The sequence below is a fragment of the Chrysochloris asiatica genome, unplaced genomic scaffold, assembly GCF_000296735.1.
Source record: "Chrysochloris asiatica unplaced genomic scaffold, ChrAsi1.0 scaffold00185, whole genome shotgun sequence".
In the NCBI taxonomy this organism is placed as follows: domain Eukaryota; kingdom Metazoa; phylum Chordata; class Mammalia; order Afrosoricida; family Chrysochloridae; genus Chrysochloris; species Chrysochloris asiatica.
Window position 1 is genome coordinate 3,996,256 of NW_006408703.1, and position 24,124 is coordinate 4,020,379.

The 24,124-nt window shown below is 38.2% G+C and overlaps 1 pseudogene; it reads left to right on the forward strand.

Annotated features, from left to right (window-relative positions):
* LOC102811051 overlaps positions 1 to 3,677 on the forward strand; it is a 23,458-nt pseudogene extending 19,781 nt beyond the window's left edge.
* The last annotated feature ends 20,447 nt before the right edge of the window (positions 3,678 to 24,124 follow it).

Sequence of the window (24,124 nt, forward strand, 5' to 3'; positions counted from 1 at the left end):
TTTCCTCTTCATTTTGAGTTGTGGCCTATCAGCATGTGAGGGTCCTGAAGGCTTTGCTCTATTCTTGTTATTATAGTCAACTCTACTTTGAGAAGACAACTCTTGCCAGTCAGTTTTTGAGGGCTTTCCAACCTGAAACTCTCATTTTCTTGCACCATTTCTGACAATATTCTGGTATTCTTCATCATGTTTCAATAGTCAATATTCTGGGGCTATTTGACAGTGTTCCACTGCTATTCACAAAGTTTTCAATGACTAAATATTCAGAAGTAGTCTCTCCTTCTTCCTAGTCTATCGTCATCTGAAAGCTCAGTTGAAACGTGTTCATTATGATTGTTCCTGCTGGTTATTTGAAATACCAGTGATATAGTTTCAGAATCACAGCAACATACAAGCCACCACAGCATGATAAACTGACAAACGCATGGGTGACATTAAGGACTAGTAATTCACTTTCTCACAGTTCAGCATTCTAGAATCTGAGTATAGTATATTGACTTTAGGTACGGCTGTCTCTTTATATAGGTGGTGCTGTAGGGTCAGCATTGGACTGCTTACTGCAAGTTTAGTAGCTCAAAATCACCAGCCAGTCACTGGGAGAAAAATGAGGCTATCTGCTCCCATAAAGATTTATTGTCTTAAAACCCTGTATAGGTTTCTATGAGTTGGAATTGACTGGATGACAATTGGGTTTTTTGTTTTGTTTTGTTTTAGGATTTAGGGGAAGTTTCTATTCTTCATTTCTTGGGACTCTTCATGTGACCTGGCTTCTATATTTCACCATGAAGTCTTGCTTCATTGTATTTAATCTTTTCTGTATAAATCTCAAAAGTGATTGGCTTAAAACACACGTTGATATAATGGCATTAACAAAAAAAGAGGGACATATTCCAAAATGGAATTATATCCACAGATTGAGGAGTTTAGGATTTGTAACACATACTTTTGGGGAAAACTATTCAATACATAACAATCAATACAATTTAGTATATGGATGTCACCAGGAGGAATATACAGAAATCAAATTGACTACATCTATGGAAAGAGACGGTGGAAAAACCTCATATCATCAAACAAAACAAGGCCAGGGCAGACTGTGAAACTGAAAATCAATTGCTCAAATTGAAGCTGAAGAAAGTTAAAACAAGTCCATGAGAGTCAAAATATGACCATGAACATACCCTACATAAATTTAAAGATCATCTCAAGAAAAGATTTGATACATTATACACTAATGACCGAAGACAAGAAGTGTTGTTGGATGACATCAAGAACATCATATAGGATGAAAGCAAAAGGCCATTAAGAAGGCAAAAAGAAAGAAAAAAAACAAAATGAATGTCAGAAGATACTCCAAAAGTTGCTCTCCAGTGTAGAGATACTAAAGCAAATGGAAGAAATCGAATGCAATAAAGCTGAACAAAAAATTACAAAGGGCAGCTAGAGAAGACGGAGTTCAATATCATGGTGAAATGTGAGAGGATCTGGAGTTACAAAACCAAAGGGAAGAACACACTCAGCACTTCTCAACCTCAGGGAACTGAAGAAAAATTCAAACCTTGAATTGAAATATTCAAGGATACTTTGGGAAAAATATTGAATGATGCAGAAAGTATCAAAAGAAGATGGAAAGAATACACAAAGTCACTGTAAAAAAAGAGATGACTGATGTTCAACCATTTCAAGAGGTAGCATATTATAAGGAGCCAAACGTATGGAAGGACAAAGTCCAAGGTTCACTGAATGAAAGCTTTGTCAAAGAACAAGTCCTCAGCAATTAATGGAATGTGAATTGAAATCTTTCAACAAACTGATGAAGATCTGGAGGCACTTACTCATCTATGCCAAGAAAATATTGGAAGTAGCATGGACTGCCATCTGTTTAGAAGAGTTCCATCCAAATTTATGCGTATTCCAAAAAGAGGTGACCCAATGAAATGTGGAAATCATTGAACACTATGATTAAGATTGCATTCAAGTAAGATTTTGCTAAAGATAATTTTAAAATGGCTACAACAGTACTTTAACAAGGAACAGCCCACAATTCAACCCAGATTCAGATTAGGGCGTTGAATGAGTGATACCATTGCTCACATTAGATGGATCTTGGTTGAGAGTAGAAAATAACAGAAAGATATTTACTTATGCTTTATTGACTATGCAAAGACTTTCCACTATGTGGATCATGCCAAACAGCACTGCAGATAATGTGTATTCCAGAACACTTCTTGTACTCATGAGAACCTATTTATAGCCCAAGAGGCAATAGTTAGAACAAAAGTGAACTATGAATGGTTTAAGATTAGAAAAGGTGTGCACAAGGATTGTATTCCGTCACAATATTTATTCAATCTGTATGCTGACCAAGTAATCTGCAAAGATGGATTATATGAAGAAGAACATGGCATCAGGATTGGATAAAGATTCATTAAAAACTTGCTTTTGGGTGGCTTGTGGCCGCAATGGCTGCCCACAGCAAATGTGGGGTTAGGCTAGTTTGCACTGTGGTAGGGGTCTGGCATCTGGGCCCCGAAACTGCAAGGGACTGGATGAGCAGAATCTCCTTTTGGTCCATCATCCCGACATGCCTGAGAACCCTCAGGTCCTGTGAGTGGTCCTCCTAGCAGCCGCAAATGCAGGGAAGTCAGCACTCTCTAACCAGCTGCTGGGCTGCAAAGTGTTCTTTGTCTCCAAGAAGGCACATACCACTCACTACCAAGCTCTGGGAGTCATCACAGAAAAGGAGGCCCAGGTGATTCTCCTTGACACACCTGGCCTCATCAGTCCCATTAAACAGAAGAGGCGCCATTTGGAAATCTCTTTGCTGGACGATCCTTGGAAGAGCATGGAATCTGCTGATCTCGTTGTGGTTCTTGTGGATGTCTCGGACAAGAGGCCTCAAAACTAGCTCAGCCCCCAGGTGCTCCAGTGCTTAACACAGTTCTCCCAGGTTCCTAGCATCCTTGTCCTGAATAAGGTCAATTGTCTGAAAGAGAAGTCCGTTCTCCTGGGGCTCACAACAGCTCTCATTGAAGATGTGGTCAATGGGAAGAAGCTCAAGGTGAAGCAGGCCTTCCTCACACATCCTCGCACCCATTGCTCCAGACCAGAAGCTAAGGACCCAGACCCACAACCTGTAGGAGGCCCTCAGAGGATTGGCTGGCCTCACTTCCAGGAGATCTTTATGTCATCAGCCTTAAGCCAAGAGGATGTGAACACGTTAAAGCAGTACCTCCTGGCACAGGCCCGGCCAGGACCCTGGGAGTGCCACAGTGGAGTCCTCACTACTCAGACCCCTGAGGAGATCTGTGCCAACACCATATGGGAGAAGCTTCTTGAGTACCTGCCCAGGAAGTAACCTGCAATGTGCAACAGAAAACTGGGGTGTGGGAGGAAGGGCCAAGTGGCCAACTGGTGATCCTACAGAAACTTCTGGTGCCCAAAGAATCTCATGTGAAAATCCTGATTGGTCAGAGGGGCAATTGATTGCCCAGATCTCACAGGAGGTGGGCCGTGACCTCATGGACATCTTCCTCTGTGCCGTTCAGCTCCGCCTCTCAGTGCATCTCCTCAAGCGACCACCCCCTATTGTCCCTCCCCAGGCATCCCAGCCCGAGCTACTGGCAGGAGACACTGACCAGAACTGTCCCAACCCAGTAACCTCTAGGGACTGGTGATGAGCATGGACATTGACTATTGGCTAGATGACTTGGCCTGGCCAAGTCTGCGTAGCGCCTGCATGACCACTTCTTTTGTTGGAGAAAGGATCCTGCCTGAATTCAGTTCCCAGGTAGTTCCTCTGCTTGGGACTACATCTTACTTGGGACTCAAAAGTTAGCCCATTGGTGAAAACAACGTAACCCTGCCTCCAGCTGGCATTGAGCCCAGAGTGTCTCCCTAAGTTGCCAGTTGTTAGCAGAGAGATCTTTCTTTTCTTCTCAGTTCCTCAACCTTAAAACCAAGTAAGGACCCATATGTTTTGAATGAGGAAAGTCTGCTGCACAAGACCTCCTTGGAGTGCTCAAGAGCAAGGATGTCAGTTTGATGACTATGGTGCATCTCACTCAAACCATGGTATTTTCAAAATGCATAAGTTAGACATTAAATAATGAAGACCATAGAATTGATGTATTTAAGTTATGATGTTAGAGGAAAATATTGAAAGTACCATGGACTGCCCGAAGAACAAACAAATCTATACTATAAGAAGTACAGCCAGAATGCTCCTTAGAAGCTGTGGTGGCCAGACGCCATCTTTCATACTTGGGACATATTATCAGGAGGGACCAGTTCCTGGATAAGAACATCATGCTAGGTAAACTGGAGGGTCAGTGAAAAGAGAAATATATCCTTGAAAATGGACTGGCACGGTGGCAACAGTAATGAGTTTATGAATGATTATGAGATTGATGCAGGACCAGGCAGTGTTTTGTTCAGTCGTGCGTAAGGTCCCTGTGAGTTTGTATCAACCTAATTGTATCTAACAGCAATGATAAAGAGTAGCTGGTGGGTTTGAACTGACAACTTTGTTCTTCACAGTCTAGTCCTGATCCTACAATGCCATAACTGGATTATTGTTGTTGTTGTTAAGTGCCGTCGAGTCGGTTCCGACCCATAGTGACCCTGACCAGGGTTTCTGAGGCTGTAAATCTTTACAGGATCAGAAAGCCTCATCTTTCTCCCACGGAGCAGCTGGTAGTTTCAAACTGCTGACCTTGCGGTTCACAGCCCTATTCGTAACCACCATGCTACGGAGTCTTAAAAAATAACCAAATCAAAACAATGGCCTCCTAGGATATCTACTGGGCCAGTTAAATTCAAGGCAGAAAGGACACTTTGAAGGTTATGATGGCATTTTTGTGGGGATTCTACAGTGGTATTCTTGATAGATTTCCTCAAATAGCACAGAATGATCATAGGGGCTTATTATAAAAAAAGTTTTAATAAAATTGAAACATGCATTGCCAAGAAAAAAGCCAGGAAAATTGCACCTAGGAATTTCCCCCACCATGACAATACATCTGCTCATTCTTCTAGGGTATCAAGGTCTACAATATGAGAATTTTATTGTGAAACCTTACACCATCCACTCTACTGTCCTGATCTTGCACCCTGATACTTCTTTTTGTTGCAAAACTCAAAGAACCTTGAAAAGACATTCTTTGAGGATATCAAAACTGACATTTTAAAGAGATATAAATCTTAGAGCACAGAATTCTTCAGGGAAAGGTTGTTGTTAAGTGCTCTTGAAGCAATTCTGACTCATAGGGTATTTCTGAGAGATGGAAATACCACCTTCAAAAGTGTATAAACCTAGGTGGAAGATATGTTGAGAAACAATATCTTCACATTTTGAGTTGTTGTGTTTAATAAAGATTTCTATGATTTTTGTAAGGACCTCTGGTGGCATAGTGGGTTATGCTTTGGGCTGCTAACCACAAGACTAGTAGTTCAAATTCACTAGTTGCTCCATGGAAGACAAACAAGGTTTCCTGCTCCTTTAATGACTTACAACCTTGGGAACCCTATACAGGGTTTCTATAGATTGGAAATAACTTTATGGCACACAACCACCAACCACCTCTATTATTCTATAGCAATAAATTTTTATTTACCCACAGATAACAAGAAAAATTTGTGTATTACATTGGAATACTGTAATATCTATTTCTCAGCATTTGATAGATCAAGCAGACAATAAACTAATAAAATTAAATGGCTTCTACAACAAAATTTATCATAAAGAGAATGCAAAAATAGAGAGAAAATAAAATTCCTTTGAAACCTTGTTGTTGTTGACTCAGTTCTGACCCATAGCAACCTTGTATAGAGGTTCTGAGGAATGACTAGTGAACTTGATCTGCTAACCTTGTGACTCTGCAGTCCAGCACATTAACCCACAGAGCCACAAAAGGACCTTAGGACATTGATAAATTTGATCATATATTAGCCTATTAATATTTTAATAAACTTTAATGAACTGATACTATATAAAAGTTATTTTGTAAATTAGATCCAATTAATTCATAAAGAAATTAAAACTATAACATATAAAATATAAATCCATATGTTTATATTAAATTATCTATCCATCAAAAATCATAATATCATTGTTGAAATTTAAAAATAAAAAAACATATTGCTAATAAAACTATGCCTTGTAAAACTTCATGCAAAACAGCTATTCGAATCAGTAGCTAATATTCCATTTAAATGATTTATGTTGTTACAGTTGTTAAGTGCTATCCAGTCAGTTCTGACTAATAGAGACACTCTATAGGGTTTCTGAGGAGCAGCTGGTGGGTTTGAACTGCCAATTTTGTGGTTATCAGTCCAGTGTTTATCCTATAGTGTCACACCAGGACTTGAAATGAGCTATAGAATTTATAACTATTATAAAATTAATCTAAATGAATATTTCATTAGAAAGCAACAAATGTTATATATTGATTAGTTAAATGTTAAACTGAAAGACATGGGGGGGAAAAAGAGGGAACCCACTCCCTCTCCCAAAAAAAAAAAAAAAAGGTAAAGAATTTGATATCAAAAATTAATAAAAGGGAAAACAAGTAAGAGGATTCACAAAATGAAATTTGGTTCTTTTACCAGACATAAATCTTTTAAAAAGGGTTACATAACAACAGATACAGCTGTTTTTTAATATCTGTTTAGAGACTGCTACAAAGATTTTATGTTAATATGTTTTAAATGTTTCAAGCGTAGTGGTTATGAACCAGGCTGCTAATCTCAAGGTTGGCAGTTCAAAACTACCAGCTGTTCCGCGGATGAAAGATGAGGATTTCTGCTCCCATAAAGATTTACAGCCTCAGAAACACTGTGCAGGGTCACTATGAATTGGAACTGACTCTATGATACTTAACAACAACAACAACAAAGGAAATTATATGCCTTTCAAGTCTTTGGCTATTAATTTGCACAAATGTGAGAGAAAATAATCTTTGCAAGAATAACTGCAAAGGACCAGGTAGAAAAATGATGAATTCACACAGAGATTTGAAGAGTTTGTATTAATACCATTTTGAGTTGACAGACATTGTAGTGCACAGAACATTGGATATAATCCACAGAATTGTACCATTTTAGTTGCTGTTAAGAGTCATCCAGTCAGTCCAATTCATAGTGACCCTGTGTAGTGTTTCTGAGGCTGTAAATTTTTGCTTGAGCAGAAAGCCTCATCCTTCTCCTATGGAGCCACTGGTGGGCTTGAACTACTGACCTTGTGGTTCACAGTACAGTGTTTATCCTACAAAAACACCATGTTCCCATCTTAGTTGTTGTTGTTAAGTTACATCAAATCAGTTCCAACTTGTAGTGACTCTGTTTAGGGTTTCCAAGTAGAAGCTAGTGGGTTTGAACCACTGACTTTGTAGTTAATAGTCCAGTGCTTTTCCTACAATGCCACACCAGGTTATAAATTAACCTTAGACATAAATAACATTGCTTTGTTTATACCCTAAGTAACTTAATGATACAGAAAAAAGAAAAAAACAACATCAGCAATATAAAATTCACGTCAGGCACACCTTGTATTTAATCAAAATTACTAGGTATGCAAAAGAAACTGAAAACATGTCTGATAAGCAGGACAAAAATAAGGAAAAAAAAAAATCCAGATGATGTAACTTAAGTTGTTATTGTTGCATGCCTTTAAGTTGATTTTGACTTACAGTAACCTGATGTAACAAAATACACTTCCCCATGCGGTCAAAACAAAGATAAAAACAAAATTCTATAGACAGCCAAAAGGGATAAAATACTATTATTTATAGAGATAGAAATATGAATTATAACTGACTTTTCATCAGAAATAATTCAAATCAGAATACAATGAAGCGATACTGCTAAAGTATTGAATTAAAAAAAAAAGTCAATGTGAGCTTCTTTACTAAGTATAAAATATATTTAAAAAATAAAACCAAGCTAAAGCAAACCCACCACTTCTGTCAAGGAATTTCTTGACAAACAATAAATAAAAAATAAAATCCTTTCCCAACAAAGGCTATGATCATTCTATTGTCAGTAGACTTGTATATAAGAATTGGTGAAAGGAGTTCCTCAAGAAGGAAACAATTATGGCAGATGAAAATTTGGTTTAAAAAAATACACATATGGAAAAATGCAGAAAAAACTTTTTAAAAATCATAATTGACTGGCTAAACCAAAAAAGATAACATTGCATTTAAAATATATATTGAAAGAAAATATATGGTAACTAAATATTAAATGACAGAAGGGGATAATGAAAGACTACTGTCACAGGATTTTTACATTATTTGTGAATGGTCTTAATATTGTATGAAGGTAGACGGCCATATGATACTGTTGGTTATCATATGATATCACAACTCAACAACAAAAAGAACCTAACTTAAAATGGGTTGTTATTGTTAAGTACTGTCGAGTCCATTCTGACTTATAGAGCCCCTGTATAGGATTTCTGAGGCTGTAATCTTTGCAGAAACAGAAAGTCTCATTTTTCTCTAACAGAGTGGCTGGTGGGCTCACACCATGGACTTTGTGGTTTTCAGTCCATTGCTTAGTCTTCAGATTCACTGTGCTCCATAAATATGGGTAATGTACGTTTTTCCATTAATGTCATTAATATCCAAAAGACATTTCTCCAAGGAAAATACATGATTTAATAACCAATAGCACATGAAAACATGCTCAACATCATTAGTAATTAGCTAATGCAAATCAAAATCAAAATGAGATACAGCCTCATTCCTACTTGTTATTGCTATTGTTGTTACTGCTTCTGTTGTTGTTGTTAGGTGCTGTTGAGTCAGTTCCTACTCATTAAAACCCTATGAAACACTGCCTGCTTCTGTGACAACTTCATGAATGTTATGTTTGTATCCATTGTTGCTACTACCATGTCAATCCATCTAGTTGAGGATCTTCCTTTCTTTCACTGACCTTCCACTTTACCAAACTTAATTTGCTTCTCCAGGGTCTGGTTCTTCTTGACAATGTGTCCACAGTATGAAAGACAAAATCTCACCATCATCCCTTCCAAGGAGCAATCTGGCCATACTTCTTTCAAAACAGATTTGTTCATTTTCCTGGAAGTCCATGTTACTTTGAATTTTTCCCAATAATTCAAATGTATTGATTCTTCTACAGTCTTCCTTATCCATGGTCCAACTTTCATATGCATATTGGACAATTAAAAAAACCATGACATTAATCAGGTACACCTGTCCTTAGAGTGACATCTTTGCTCTTGAACACTCCAAAGAGGTCTTGTGCAACAAATTTGCCTAATGCAATATGTTTGATTTCTTGACTGCTACTCTCATGAGTGTTGATTTGGATCTAAGTAAAATGAGATATATGGCAACTTCAGTCTTTTCTCTATTTATCATGATGTTATTTATCGGTCCATTTGGGATGATTTATGCTTTCTTTACACTGAAGTTCACTCCTACTAGGATGTCTACTATCATCGAAATGGAAAATAATAAGTAGTGAAGTGAATAAGGAGTTTTGGTGGGGCACTATGAGCTAATGCACCAGGACTCCGATGTACCTGTATCTGTGTGTATGTCTATCTATCTATCTATCTATCTATCTATCTATCTATCTATCTATCTAATCAATAGTGTTATAGTGTTGATAGTTATACAACATGGTGAATGTAATTAATGTCCCTGTACACCAATATATATTAAAGCAATATTTTGTTGTTATTATTGTCAAGCGCCATCAAGTCGATTCTGACCCATAGCAACCCTGTATAGGGTTTCCAAGGAGCGGCTCATGAACTTGAACTGCCGACCTTGCAGTTGAAACATCTTTGCAGCCTGGTGCATTAACCCACAGCGCCAAACCAGGACTACACTAGTGAAAAGGTGGACAGTTCAAATGTTCATCAAGAGATAAATGAGCAAAGTGTAGTACATACTTGGAGTCATGGTGATGCAGTCATTAAACACTGAGCTGCCAACCAGAGAGTTAGCAGTTTAAACCAACCAGCAACTCTGCAGGAAAAAGCTGTGGGAATACATTATATATATATATATAATCAATAGTGTTGATAGTTATCCAACATGGTGAATGTAATTAATGTAACTGAATTAGACATATGTATACATGTATTTAGTTACCATAGTAATTTAAGAAAAATATCCAGAATAATATATTACATCTTTGTCCTGTAAAATAATCCATAATGTGTATAATAGACACCTTCTATAAAACAAAATGGCCACCACTCATCTGTCCGTTTGTCTTACTGTAGTGGCTTGTGAGTTGCTGTGATTTTGAAAACTATGCCACCGGGATTTTAAATACCAGCAGGTTCACCCATGGTGGACATGATTCAGATGAGCTTCCAAACAAAGACAGACTAGAAAGAAAGAGTGATGAACTACTTCCAAATATTTAGTCACTGAACACCTTATGAATAGCAGAGAAACACTGTCAGATATAGTGCCAGAAAATGAGCTCCTCAGTATGGAAGGCACTCAAAATGAGACTGGGGTAGAGCTGCCTCCTCAAAGTAGACTTGACCATGATGACATGAATGGAGCTCGTGAAAGAAAAGCAAACCTTCATTTGCTGATGGGGCACAACTCAAAATGAAGAGAAACAACTATAAATATCCACTGAAAATCAGAACATGGAATGTACAAAGTATGAATCTGGGAAAATTGGAAGTTGTCAAAAATGAAATGGAACACATAAACGTTGATATCTTAGGAATTAGTGAGCTGAAACGGACTGGTATTGGTCATTTTGAATCTGACAACCACATGGTTTACTATGCTGGGAATGACAAATTGAAGAGGAATGGTGTTGCATTCAGATCTAGAAAACAATCTTGGAAACTTTTTATGGCACAAATATAAACTCTTCTGGGAATTTGGGATTCTGGATGCCATAGTGACCATTAAAATTATCCAGAAAAAAAATAAAAGATTTCCTAGTTTTATATTTACAAACTCAAAAGAAAAGCAAATGTGAAAATACCAAAAGTGTTGAATTTTATCAAGCCATTGAATATATTTAGTAGAAACATGAATTGGTGTCTTGTTTCTTGGTGTTTGGCTTTATCACACCATTCATCAAATTAAAAAGAATACCACAAACAGCAAGATCTGAACCCAGTGTGTAATGCTTGTTTTAAGATAATAAAATCCTAGTGCAAGTAGAAAAGTATATTCCATATTCTGCAATCCTATCAGATTCATCCATAAAGGCAATAAACAAAACAGAAAAAATAAATTAATACAGTGATTTAGCAGTCAACAGGAGTACAACTTCTAAGAATAATGTCTTTAATAATTATTGACATTACTTTATGTGCTACCTTTATTGTGAATTGAGAGATAGTTTACATGGGAGAACATCAGCTTTACATTCATCCTATCATATTTCACTTCGTTGCAATGATTACAATCTCCTCCATGCATCGTTATTTAACCACATTTGTTTCCATTCCCTCTGTTTTTCTTTTTTGGATGTTTTATGTACTATCTTAAATATTTTCCTTTTCAGGAATAATTTTATACCTATAAAATATATATTCTATTTTTAAGCATCTGATCTTCCACTGTTCTCCTTTGTTTATTAGATCCCAGCAACACCATGAAATATTTACATTAGATAATTTCTTGCACATATTTAATGAATTTGTTTGCACTCTCTGTGTGTCTATAAAACTGAAGTCTATAACAAATTTCCAAGATATCAACTTTGCTTGATGTATTGAATTCCACAAGCACAATTAATGAACCTAATGTACTCCAACTTAAATCTAAACTAATAAACAATGCGGAAAAAGTGCTGCAGGGCATCAATAAGTTGCAAAATTTAACGTAAGTATCTCTTCCGCAAAAGCTCCAGCTACCACCACACTAGAAAAAATAACCTAAGAGAAAAGAACCTTGCTTACCAATTAGTTCTGGTAGGTCATCCCAGTATGAGACAGAAGAGCAGCTGTGCAAATCCTAATTGTGAAAATTGTAGAAAACTGGGTATGAAAATGTTTGTCTTTTCTGAGGCTAGTGGCAACGTTAATCCTGTGGCACTGTAAGATAAACACTGGAATGCTAACCACAATGCTGATGATTAAAATATACTTAACTCTCCTCAGAATCCTTATATAGGGTAACTATGAGTCAGAACTGACTGAATACACAACCCCCTTTGAAAATCAACTGCAAATGCAGTAAAGCAAATTATTTATATGTCTCTTCTAGCTTATCTTTTTTTTTTTTTTTTTTAAGTTTTTATTGTAAGATTTACATGGGAGAACATCAGCTTTACACTCATCCTATTGCGTTTGGTTTCATTGCAATGATTACAATCTCCTCCATGCATCATCAAATAACCATAGGGTACACCACACAGGCCCCCCTGCCAGCCACCAGCACACAGTCCTTCTCCTTCCCTGAGTCCAATGTCCCCAGTCACTCCATCTGTCCACATCATGTTTGTCTCCATCCCTGGAGTCACTGCCTCTCTGGATAGGGTTCTGCTCTCCGTTCTTCTCACTTGTTGGTCGCAGAAATCTCCGCCCCTGGCTTGCAAAATCAATCACTCTCCTCATTTTGTCAAAAAACATCTACTTCTATATTTCCTACCCTCACAGTCAGTCCTGATGGCAATTATTCACTATTGTACCACTAGAGTCTTATCCCCATTTTCTTTCGCCAGCCTGGTCCCAACAGATTGGAAATCATTCAGTGGTGATTCCACCTTCCCCTGCCCAGTCTGGAACTAGGCTCCCTCTTGAAAGCTTGTAAGTCAGTAACTTCTTGCCTTTTAGGTGCCCCCCATTTTGGATAGTCAATGTCTAAGCTGCCCATCCTTGTCAACCCTGTGTACTGAGGGAGTGGGAGTGATCCTCACTGTAATGATTTGTTACTTTTTTTTAGCTACTATATCCATAAGTACAGGTAAAGTTCATCAGGTTGTAGTGGGTTACTCTTTTTTTTTTTTTTTCCCCTCTTCTTTATTCTCCTAGTCAAGTCTAGCCATCGAAACCAAGTTAAGTGGGTATTATCTGCAAGTATGGGTGTTCTTGTGCATCGCGCCTCACTTCATATCAGCTGGATGCTTCACTCTCTGCTCTAGTCCTCTGTGGCCACATCACTGCCTCTGGGCCCAGGAGCCCCTGGGTCTTGCCGTATTGTTGGCCATCCAGGTCTCCACCCAGGTTCACAGGGGCCTATTGAATGTGGTCGGCTTAGCTTGCAACTTTGTTGCTGTTTTTTCCCCCTCTTCCCCTTATCAGTGACCAATGTGGTCACCAGGCAGACCACACTCCTGCTCATGTATTCCCCTTGAGTCTCAGTCTAGGAAGGGGGTTTGTTCTGAGGAGTCCCGATCACTTGCCTTGATGGCTCATGGGCGAATAGCTTTCTTGATCTTGTAGTAATCAATCAGACTGCTGTTATTGTTTTGGATTTTTCCTGCTGGTCTTTCTTTAACGAAGTATCTTCTGTTCTTCTAGCCACTCCAGGCTGGTCTACTTGTCCTTTCCAGTGGAAATTTCCTACCTCAGTCCATTCTGGATGGGGTTCTGGATTCCACCTATGGTCTTGTGCAATGTAAAGATGCCACAGGAAGCCTTTTTCACTAGGCAACTTCTAGCCCCCTTTAAGGTATTCCAATCAGTTACAGGCTTACAAGCTTTCTGTAGTGATGATTCTGGCTATTCCTTTCTCCTCCCTTCAAATGTCTATTTTACAATGATAGGCAAGGGAAACGAAGATTCAAAAGACAGTCAAGCGTCTTAACATTATTCTCTTCTTTTACCCCTTCAAACCATGCCTCAATCCCTGTATTCCGGAGCCCTGTTGTTCCAAGATTGTGCATACATCACCATTTACCTCTGTCCCACTTAGCCTATACTAACCTGCCTAACTATTCTCCCATCAGCCTTCTTCTTCCATTTCCCTCCCCATTCTTGTGTGTTGCCCCTCCTGCCCCACCCACACCCAAACTATCCTGTGTCTATTCCCTACCCTGTGCTCTATCTTCCCCTACCCCTCCCTCCCTCCCCTCCTCTCATCCTGGTAATTAGCAAAGATATATATATATATTTTTCCCCCCTTTTAATGTGGGTTCTTTTTCTTACTCTTTTATAATAATGGTCCTATGCAGTATTTCTTTTTGTGACTGAATAATTTCACTCAGCATAACGTCCTCAAGGTTCATCCATGTTATTCAGTGGCTTACAGCTTCCTTGTTGTTCTTCAAGGCAGCATAGTATTCCATTGTGTGTGTGTACCATAATTTGTTTATCCATTCTTCAGTTGATGGGCACTTAGGCTGTCTCCATCATTTTGCTATTGTAAATAGTGTTGCTATGAACATTGGTGTGCATATATCTACTTGTGTTATGGCACGTATTTATTGTGGGTAAATACCTAGTAGAGGAATTGCTGGATCATAAGTTATTTCTATTTCCAGCCTTCTGAGGAAGCGCTGTATTACTTTCCAGAGAGGCTGGACCATTTTGCAATCCCAAAACCAGTGCAGGAACATCCCAGTCTCTCCACATCCTTGCCAACATTTATTGTCCTTTATTTATTTATTTTTTTTAAAATCTTTGTTGTTATTGCTGGTATGTGATGATATTTCATTAATGTTTTGATTTGCATCTCTCTGATGGCTAGTGATCATGAACATTTCTTCATAGGTTTGTTAGCTGCCCAGATCTCTTCCTTGGTGAAGTGTCTATTTATGTCCTGTGCCTAATTTTTAATTGGGTTATTTGTCTTTTTCTTGTAGAGGTGTTGTAGTTTCTTATGTATTTTAGAAATTATTCTCTTGTCTGATGTGTCATTGCAAAATATTTTTTCCCATTCTGTGGGTTCTCTTTTCACTCTTCTGGTGAAGTTTTTTGATGCACATAAGTTTGTTTATTTTTAGTATGTCCCACTCATCTATTTTGTCTACTTTTGTTTGTGTACTTTTCAAAATGTCTGGTAGTCTGTGTATTCCCTGTATTAGAGCCCTCACATTTGTCCCTATTTTTTCATTAATTACTTTCATAATTTTGGGATTCACATTTAGATCTTTAATCCATGCTGAGTTGGTTTTTGTACAGGATGTGAGGTAAAGGTCTTGTTTAAATCTTTTGCATATCACTTTCCAGTTCTTCCAGCACCATCTGTTAAAGAGACAGACTTCGGACATATTGTCAGGAGGGACCAGTCACTGGAGAAGGATATCATGTTTGGTAAGGTGGAAGGCCAGAGAAAAAGAGGAAGAACCCCAATGAGATGGATTGGCTAAGTGGCAGCATAGATGGACTCAAGCGTGGCAACAGTAGTGAGGCTGGCCCAGGATTGGGCAGTGTTTCATTCTGCTGTGCATAAGGTTCCTATGAGTTGGTACTGACTTGAAGGCACCTAACAACAACAACAACAATTATTGTAGATTTGTCTATTTCTTTCTTAAATTCTAGTAGGGATTGCTTTGTATATGATGGTGTTCTTTCACTAGAAGTGTAGATATTTATTATGGTTGTATCATCTTGTTCAATTGATCCTTTAACCATGAGATAGTGTGCTTCTTTATCTCTTATGCTGGTTTTTGCCATAAAGTTTATTTTATCAGAGATTAGTATTGCCACTCATGCTTGGTTTTTTTTTTATTGCATTGGTATATATTTTTTCCACCCTTTAACTTTTAGTCTGTTTTTGTCTGTGTGTAAGGTGTGGCTCTTGCAGGCATCATATTGAAGGGTCTTCTTTTCTTTTCCATTCTGCCACCCTCTGTCTCTTCATTTGTGTATTTAATCCATTAATATTCTGTGTAAATATTGATAGGTATGAATTAATTGCTGTCATTACGTTAGTTTGTGTGTGTGTGTGTGTGTGTGTGTGTGTGTGGTGCTGCTCATTCCTTTGTTCTACATGCCTTCTTGTGCTGAGTTCATGCTTTTTGTGCTCTTTCTTATCAGTATCTTCTTAGTTTTAAGGTTTCCATGTTCTACTTGGATCTTCATTTTCATGGTATGTTTTGAAGTATTAACTTTCTTTGAGGTTACCTTATAAACTATTAACTTTTCCCTCCATTTAAGACTGTCTATTGTATTCTACCATCTACCTAACCTCCTCACCACCTGGATTTCTGTTCCTATGTTTTTCCCTTCTTTGACATTGTTAATATTTTGATCTGTGATTAGCCTCCAAGGACCTCTGAATTTGTTATTGCACTTTTGTTCTGTTTGAACTCTGGTATCTGTTGAAAGAGTTCGAGGTGGTGTTGCCACATATTTCAATCTCTGTTTGTTGTCTGCTGTTGGTTTTCAGTCCAAAGAACTCCCTTTAAGATGTTTTGAAGCACCATGTTGGCTTTGACAAAGTCTCTTAGCTTCTGTTTAACCTAGAATGTTTGGATTGCACCATCATATTTGATTGACAGCTTTGCTCTATAGACAATTCTTGGTTGACAGTTTTTGTTTTTGTTTTTCTTTTAGGATTTAACACATTTCTTCCCATTACCTTCTTGCCTACATGGTTTCTGCTGATAGTTCAGAGCTTTATTTGATTGGCTTGCCTTTGTAAGCAACACTTCTCTTTTCCCTGGCAGCTTTTAGGATTCTTGCCTTGTCTTTGAATTTGGAGAACTTAATTATGATATGTCTTGGTGATATTCTTTTGGGGTCTATCCTTCCTAGGGTTTGTTCAGCTTCTTGAATGCTTATCTTCTCATCCTTCAAGATGTTAGGGAAATTTTCTTCCAGTATCTCCTCAACTAACTCCTCTGTGGAATGCTGGGATTCTTCCTGTTCTGGAATGCCAATAATTCTTAAGTTGTTCCTCTTCATGTTATCCAACATCAATCTTAGACTCTCTTCAGATTTTTTTTTTTTTTTTTTTTTGCTTGCTCTTCTGTCTTAGCAGTATTGAGAGATTTGTCTTCCAACTCACTGGTTTCCCTCTCCTTGATTCTACTCCTTTGCTCTTTCAGGTATTGTGCATATCTAATATTTTATTATTAATCATCTGGACCTGTTTTTGCAGGTTTCGAATTGTTTCCAGTGCTATATTTATCTTGTTTGACTGTTCCTGTAGTGTTTTACTGGTTTCTTTATTTTCTTCCATCCTTCTGTGAAGCTTTTGGATTTGAGTGAGTATCATTCTTCTGAATTCCTTCTCAGTCTGATCCGAATCCTGCTCTTCTTCTAATGGAATATCTATGTCTGCCTCCAACTCACTTGTCTCAGTTACTCTTTTCTGTTTCTGGACATGTGCTGAGATATTTTGTTGTTTTTTCTTGGACATTTTCAATCATTAGTTGTGTTTTCAATGAGCAAATGGATGTATGTTGCTGTATAGTTAAGCTTACTGAGTGACTCCTGGTGCATGTGACCTGGAAATAGGCTTCCCTTTTCACATTTCTTATTACTCAACTGTGAGCAATCTTAGTAAGTGTTGGCTATCTATGTAATGAGTAGTAGCTGGTATTGGCTCCTATTCAGATGGTGGGATATTACAGGGTATGCTTGTAGCTTGGCTGTATGGTCACAAATGCTATTTCTTCTTGGGTAACATAGGGATAGAAAGCTCTCACCTCCAGGAAAAAAGTAAGACCAGAAGGATAAAAAACAGAAACATAATTAAGGCAAAAACAAAAACAAACCCATAGCAGACTGTCCAGTAGACTTTGCTGTGAAAGTCAGAGTGCATGCACAATAGAAACCTCCAGTGGTGGGTGGGGGATGTCCACTCATTCAGGTCCCCCTTCTAGTTACCACCATGGAGGTACACAGATAGAGATTGGGAAATGAATGGAAGAAGATTGTTCACAATTTTTATCTCTGAAGATCAGTTAGGTATCTGTACATGCACAGCGTAATTCTCAAAATGACTGTGTTCTTGTAATTTCTGTTTGCTCTTGCCTTGTATGTTGGGGCTTTATAGGATGCAGATACTGTTTAGCTATATGGACAGACCTATTGTCTTGTGCTAGGTAAGGCAGGAGTAAAGGCTCCCGCTTAAGTAGGAAAGTCAACTTTAGAGTTAAATCCCAGAGTCTTATGTCTTAAGAAGCAGCCAAAGGATTAGCTGGAACCACTGTGGCTTTCAGGGATTTCCACTTTGTGCCATGGGAAAAATGTACCCTGTGGTAGCAACACTAGGTGGGGGTATGCTCCCAACCACCTGATGATGCCTGGGCTGGATAGAGAGGATGCGGCAGGGGAGTGTAGGAAAGAAAAGTAAACAAAGTCGTCACACCTCTTTTTCCACAAGTCATTCCACAGTTTTCATGCTGTATCAGCCTGGCTGGAGCCACATCCTCTAATCTCTGCCCAGGCTGCGGGCTGCAGGCAGCATCCTGATTGAGTCAGAAATCAAGTTTCTACCAGCTACAGTTAGATTTCTCCACCAATGGGTGCCTGAAACTATTTCCCCTTACTTTATATTAGATCTAAAACTCTGGAACTGTCCCGGCAAAGTGCTGTCTCTTTTTTTTTTCATGCCTTTGCTGAGGAGTCTCTGCTGTTTGTCTCTGTTTCTCCTGCACCCAAACCCGGATGATGTCTTTTTCCAGGGACTGATCCCACCTGACAGCAGGTCCAAAGTATGGAAGACTAAGTCTCTCAATCTTGAATCTAAGAAGCTTTATGGCTGTATTTCTTCCAAAGCAGATTTATTTGTTCTTCTGGAAGTCCATGGTACTTTTAATATTTTTCTCCAACACTATAATTCAAGTGCATCAATTAGTCTGCAGTCTTTTTTATTCATTGTCCCACTTTCACATGCACATGAGACTATTGAAAATACTACGGTTTATCCCCACAGAATGGTTTTCATCTTGTCTAGATGGGTCTGGTGAAAAGAGATGGGGATAAGATTTTTATGATTCCATAGTGAGTAATTGTTATAGTTACTAATTGCGACCATCACAACCATAAAGGTAGAAGTTTTGTAAAAAAAAAGCGGGGGAGTAGTTCATCTTACAGTCCAGATACAGTGGACCCTAGGACCAGAAAGGAAGAAGAGCATGAGCAGAATGTGGTACCCTTTCCAGAGAAGCAGCTACACCAGAGATGGAGGCAAAGATGAGGCCATGGAGAGAGGGAGCAGATGAGGACTCTAGACTCGTGGAAAGAGAAAGACTGAGTGCTGGATGCCAGGAGGCAGGCTTGAACAATATGCCCTTTGGTTGTTTAAATTATTATATATTTCTGAGTGTTTTTGTGTACATCCCCCCCAAAAAAAAACAAAAAACAAAAAACAAAAAACAGAGGTAATAGAAGCAGATATGGTTGAATGATGATGCGTGGAGGAGATGGTAATCATTGCAATGAAATGATGGTGTAAGACGATATTCTCCCATTTAAATTATTGCACAATTCACAATAAAAACATAAAAAAAGAAAAGAAAATACTATGGTTTGAGTCAGGTTCACCTTAGTTCTTTTTTTTTTTTTAAATGTTTTATTGTGAATTATGTGATAGTTTACACGGGAGAACATTAGTTTTACATTCATCCTATAGTATATCATGTCATTGCCATAGTTACAATCCCCTCAATGCATCATCAACCATTCAAAGAATATAATCTCCAAGCCTGCCCCCTGGTCATCAGCACACAGTCCCTCTCCCTCTCTGGGTCTAGAGTCCCCAGCCATTCCATCTCTCCACGTCATCATCTTTGCCTCCATCTCTGGCGTCACTGCTTTTCTGGGTAGGGCCTCGCACTCAGCTCTTCTCCTTTGATGGTTCCAGCGACCTCGACTTCTGGACTGCATAGTCAATCACTCCCCTCCTTTTGCTACAAAACATCCACCTTTACATTTCCAACCCTCTCAGTCAGTCCTGATAACAATTATTCACCATTGTACCATAAGAGGCCTATCCCATCTCCTTTCATTAGCCCCACGCAGACAGATTGGATACTACTCAGTGGAGATTCTACCTTCCTCAATGTCCTCTGGATCTAGGCTCCATCTTGAAAGATTGTAAGCCAGTCACTTCTTGCCTTTGCAGCCCCCCCTTCCCCCCAGTCCCCATTTTGGGTAGCAAATGTCCAAGTTGCCCATCCCTGTCTACTCTGTGTATGGAGCTGGGTGGAATGATCCTTGCTGTAAAGATTTGTTCCCTCTTTTGAGCTACTGCATCCATAAGTGTAGATCAACTTCATCAAATTGTATCAGATGACTCTTTTTTTCCCCACTTTTTTCTTCTTCTAATTGAGCTCTGATCATCCAGTCATTGAAGCCAGGTCAAGTGGGTATTATCTGCAAGTGTGGGTGTTCTTGTGCATATGCCCTCTCTTCTTATCATCAAGATGCTCACTCTCCACTCTAATCCTCTGTGGCTATGTCACTGACTCTGGGCCCAAGAGTCTCCTGGTCTTGCTACACCGCTGGCAAACCAGTTCTCCACCTGGGTTCACAGGAGTCTATTGAACATGGTAGGGATTAGCTCACAGCTTCATTGCTGCTTTTCCCATACTTCCCCTCATAGGTGACAAACGTAGTCACCAATCAGAGCACATGGCTGTTTGTGTATTCCCATTGAGTCTTAGTCTTAGAAAGGGATTTGCCCAGAGGGAACCTGACCACTTGCCTTGATGTCTTCTGGGTGAGCAACTTGCTTGTTCTTGTAGTAATTAGTCTGACTGCCATTATTGTTTTGTATTTTTCCTGTTGGTCTTCTTTGAAGAAGTATCTTCTGTTCCAGTCACTCCAGGCTGGTCTTCTTGTTCTTTCAAGTGGAAAATTTCCACCTCAGAATATTCTGGGTGACACTCAAGATTCCACCTATGGTCTTATGTTTTGCAGAGGCTTCACATGTAGCCTCCTTCACTGGGCACGTTGTAGCCCCATTTTAGGTATTCCAATCAGTTATAGGCAGAAGATAGACTTACAAACTTTCTATGGTGATATTTCTGGCTATTCTTTTCTCTCCCCCTCAAGTATCTATTTTATAATGGTATGCCATCACCTTAGTACTTAAACTGATATTTTTGTTCTTTAATACTTGAAAGAGATATTTTGTAGGAGATTTGCCAAATACAATATGTTCTTTGATTTCTTGGTTGATGCTTCCATGAGTGTTAATAGTGGATCCAAGCAAAATGGAGTGTTTGACAGCTTCTAGCTTGTCTCCATTTATTTTGATATTAATATGGCTGGTGAGTGTTGAAGCAATAAATAACATCAAGATAAATGCACCAGTGTTGAGGAATTTTGTTTTCCTTACATTGAGGCACAATCTATACTGAAGGATGCAGTCTTTGGTCTTCATCAGTAAGTATTAAGTCCTCTTTGCTTTCAGTAAACAAGGTTGTAACATCTGCATATTGCAGTCTGTTAAGGAATCTTCCTCTAATCTTGAGGCCATGTTCCTGTTCATATAGTCCAGTTTATCGGATTTTTTGTTCAACATACAGATTGAATAAGTTTGGTGAAAATATATAACCTTGAAACATACCTTTCCTAATTTTAAACCATTAAGTGTCCCCTTGTTTTGTTCTAACAACTGTCTCTTCATCTAGGCCCAAGTTCCTCATGAGCACAATTGAGTGTTTTGGAATATCTATTCTTCACAAAGTTATCCATAGTCTGTCATTATCTATACAATGAAAAACTTTGCAAAGTCAATACAGCACAAGTAAACATCTTTCTGGTACTGTCTCCTTTCAGTCAAGATCCATCTGACCTTAACAATGACATCCCTAATTTCCCATCGTTTCTGAATCCAGCTTGAATTTCTGGAATTCCTCTGTAGGTGTACCATTGCAACCATTTTTTAATTATCTGCAGCAAAAATTTGTTTACATGTGAAATTAATGATATTGTTTGATGATTTCCACATTCCATTTATAAATAATCACTTAAAGCTTTAATATGCAGATTGTTGTCATCAGTTGCCATGGAGTGAGTTCCTGTTCATGATGACCATATGGGATTCTATTCTGTCGTATGGGGTTGCTGGGGGTTGGATTTGACTGGATGGCAGTGGGTTTGTTTTATAGGGATAACTTGGACTCATACCAAAAACTCACAGAAAACATTATTTTATTGCATTCACAATGAGACTAAAGTAACAGTTAATTCCATATCAATTAACAGTAGAAAACATAAAATAACATGGAAAAAGTTAACAAAAATGTATTGAACTTCTATAAAGAAAACTCTAAAATGTAATAAGGAGCATCCAAGTAGACTTGTATGTAAGATAAAGAATAACACTAATCTGAATGGAAAGTCTTTTTAATTAATTCACTTAATTATTTTTTCACTTTTTTGTTATGTGCTTGATCCTATTCTAGACACAGCAGAAGGCACTAGGAAACATGTTAAGTACCATTATGTTCCCTTGGAATTAACTATATTGTTTAAGGAAACCAATTAAATTTGTCTAATATGAGTAAATTCCTAATGCTAATAATAATTGTTTGCTAAATAGTAACTAGTTTAAATTTGAATGGTCAGCAAAATTTTTACAAGTAAATTTACCAACTGACATCTCATTGGCACATGGGAAACATATAGGCTACTATTTGGAGTAAGAACATTTCAGCATGGGAAATATCAAACATTAAATCTTCAGGTTAAAACAAGTTGAATTCATGGAAAGAAAGAAAATCAGTGTAATTTATTGTGGTTATTAAGTGCCATCAAGTTAGGTCCAACTCATAGTGACCCAGTATAGGAGCAGGTAGTCAGTTTAAACTACTGACCTTGTGGATCAAACTGATCATGTGGTCCAGTGTTTATCCTACTGAATCACACTAGTACTCAACTAGAGGTAAAGTTTTATAAGATTATGAAAAGTCAAAAACTAAGATTATAAAATATTTTCATGAGAGAAAGTGATGAACAGAATAAAATACAGACATGAAGCTTGGGTTGGAATGATCCAACAGAGACTTTAAAATAGCTACAATTTATATGCTGAAGGATCTAGAGGGAAACTTGAAACATTTATGTACAAGTGTGACAATTCAGGAGAAAGATAAAAGCATTAAGAATCAAATGAAAAAGCTAGAAACAAGAATCATCATATTGAGATGAAGAATACCTTTAATGAGCTCATCAGTAGACACAACACAACAGAGAAGCAATCAATAAAATTGCAATAAAAACCCAACAGGATTTCATGTGGAGAGGAACAAAATCATTCTAAATTATGCAGCGTGCCTAAGTAAGTAGTAGAGCCAAATGATTTTGAAAGCAGGAGCAATACCAAAGACTTTACAATTCCTGATTTCAAGATTCAGTATAAAGGTTGTTGCTTTTAAGTGCTGGTGAGTAAGTACTGACTCATATCTACCCTAGGCACAACTGAATGAAACAGTACTCAGTCCTGTGCCAACCTCACAATGTTGCTGTGTTTGAGCCCATTGTTGCTGACACTGTGACAATACATCTTGATAGGGCTCTTCCTCTTTTTTCACAACCTCCACTTTATCATGTATGATATCCTTCTTCAGGGACTGATCCCTCCTGATAATTTATCCCAAGTGTAAGAGACAAAATTTGGCCATCCTGGCTTCTAAGGAGCACTGTGGTTGGACACACAAATCTGTTTATTCTTTTGGCAGTCCATGGTACTTGTAATATTGTTCTCCAATACCATAACTCAAATGTATCAGTTCTTCTACAGTCTTCCTTATTCACTCTCCAACTTTCATATGCATATGAGTTTATTGAAAACACCATCGCTTGGGTCAGGCACACCTTAGTCCTCAAACTGACATCTTTGCTCCTTTAACACTTTAAAGAGGTCTTGTGCTGAAGATTTTCCTACTGTAATATGTCCTTTGATTTCTTGGCTGCTGTTGCCATGAGTTTTGTAGGTTGATTTAAGCAAAATGAAGCCTTTGACAACTGCAATATTTTCTCCATTTATATGGATGTTGTTTATTGGTCCAATGATGAGGGTTATTGCTTTCTTTATGTTGAGGAGCAAGCTATACCAAGGGTTGTGGGTTTTGACTTCCACGAATATTTTAAGTCCTCTTTGCTTTCAGCAAGCAAGGTTGTATACCATCTGCATATTGCAGGTTGTTAATGAGTATTCTTCCAACCCAGATGCCATATTTTTCTTCATATAATCTAGTTTATTACATTATTAGCTCAGAATGTAGATTGACTATATATGGTGAAAGAGTACAACCC